The sequence below is a fragment of the Pteropus medius genome, unplaced genomic scaffold (assembly GCF_902729225.1).
Source record: "Pteropus medius unplaced genomic scaffold, Ma_sr-lr_union100, whole genome shotgun sequence".
Lineage (NCBI taxonomy): Eukaryota > Metazoa > Chordata > Mammalia > Chiroptera > Pteropodidae > Pteropus > Pteropus medius.
Genome location: NW_024344434.1, coordinates 44,028 through 46,131, shown reverse-complemented (window position 1 = coordinate 46,131; position 2,104 = coordinate 44,028). Strand labels below are relative to the sequence as shown.

The 2,104-nt window shown below is 43.7% G+C and overlaps 1 pseudogene; it reads left to right on the top strand.

Annotated features, from left to right (window-relative positions):
* Positions 1 to 313: 313 nt before the first annotated feature.
* LOC120610415 (uncharacterized) lies at positions 314 to 434 on the top strand (annotated as a pseudogene).
* The last annotated feature ends 1,670 nt before the right edge of the window (positions 435 to 2,104 follow it).

The window sequence follows — 2,104 nt, the reverse complement described above, 5'->3', positions numbered from 1 at the left end:
ACACTTTAGCTTATGGGTGAAAACTTTCAGTTCAACAATAAATTTCTGGCTTTAACTTTTAAGATTTTTCCCCCAAACAATAATCTTTTCCCAACTGTGAAGCAGAAACTGTCAGAAGCTTAAAACGGGAACATCCCCAGAGCCTCCGCAGCTTCAAAAACGGGGTCCAAGCTAATGCTGGGTACTCAGTCCCCTCTTCGGGAGCGTGTCCTATGCCATAATAATTGAAGTCATTCCCTCTGCCAAATTGTAAGTCTTTTGAAGTCAAGACACGAATAACAAATGTTATTCATTGTTAAAAACAAGGCCCAGAATCTACGGCCATGCCGCCCTGAACACACCTGATCTCATCTCTGATCTCAGAAGCTAAGCAGGGTCAGGCCTGATTAGTACTTGGAAGGGAGACCACCTAGGAATACTAGGTGCTGTAGGCTTAAAAAAAAAAAAAGAGGGCAATCAAAATGACGTAGACGACAGAGGTTCTGTTCATCCCTCTGGTGACCAAATCAAAGTTGTGACAGAAACAAGGAGCAAGCAGCAAGAAAAAATCACCTGAGATCTTGATAAACAAGTCATACAACTAGGGAGAAATCCAAGAAAGCACCGTGCAATGGCAGGAGGTAGGACGAGGTGAGGACGCGGGGCTGCCTGGTCTCCAGCGGCTGAGTGAGACAGAGGCTGCAGCAGCGGCAGAAGGCTCTTAAAGGAGCCACAACCATTAGCAGATTTTCACGGTGATGGACCTGCTTGCTGTGAGCACCAGTGCCAATTTGGCTGCGCACAGGGGGCACCAGGGACTTACAGGGAGACGTTGTCAGAGTGAGGGCCGAGGGGAGACTCTCTCCGTACAGAAGTGCCGGCGGTATCCATCGTTCTCTGTTGAGCACTCCCACCTCCCAGTGCGTGGACACAGTGCTGCCATTGCCATGAGGTCATCAGACTGGATAACAGAGGTGGCTCCGCCCAGAGGATTCCCTGAAACCCCACCTCCCCCAGTTCGTGGCCCCACTCAAGCCACATCCAGGTGTATCCTCAGCAAGTCAGATGCTCCTTGCTGAGCAGTACCTAGATTCACACTAGATTCAAACCGAGGCAGCTGGCCTCGGTTTCTGGTGTGGCTTTTTGAGGCAACTATAAGCACAGTGTCTGTGGATTGCTTGCTGAATTTTTAATAGGTGGCCCCAGAGGCACAGAGGCTAGGACTAAATTTGGCCTGTAGCTGAGCCCCTCTCAGGACTGTGCCACTGGATACCTACTTCACAAATCCACACTAATAAGACCGGGAGACTTAGGAGCTTTGCTTAGTACATAGAAACAGACATGGAAAGGCAGCCAAAATGGGAAGACAAAGAAACAAACCATATGAGAGAAGAGAACAGAGATCCAGATATAATGGAGTCAAGTAATCTAACAGATCAGAGTTCAAAACACTGGTTATAAAGATGCTCAATGAACTTTTGGTTAAATTCAGTGAGAACTCCAACACAGAGATAAAAAACATAAAAATGGAAATGGAAATTATAAAAGAAAACCAGTCTGAAACGAACACATTATCTGAGATGAGAAGTATATTAAATAGAATAAATGAATAAACAGAGAGAATAAAGAAAAAGATCAAATGCCCTTTGATCAGAGGATGGGAAAGCCAAGGACATTCAATCAGAATGGCAAGAGATAAGATACCAAGACTATAAAAATAATTTAAGGAGCATATGGGATACTATTAAGAGTCCAAATATCTGTCTGATCGGTGTAACTGAAGAAAATCAAGATGTTGAACAGCTGTTTGAAGAAATAATGATGGAAAACTTCCCTAACCTGGTGAAGGAAATGGACATAAAACCCCAGGAAGCTCACAGAATTCCAAAAATCAGGGATCCAAAGAAGCCCGCACCAAAACTCGACATAATTAAAATGCCAAAGGTAAAATACAAAGAAAGAATATTAAAAGCAGCAAGAGAAAAACATATAGTTACTTATAAGGGAAAATCCATAAGACTGGCAGCGATTTCTCAAAAGTAATATGCAGGACAAAAGGACTTGGCAAAAAATATTTAACAGGATGAAGACCTAGGATCTACAACCAAGAATAATTTATCCAGCA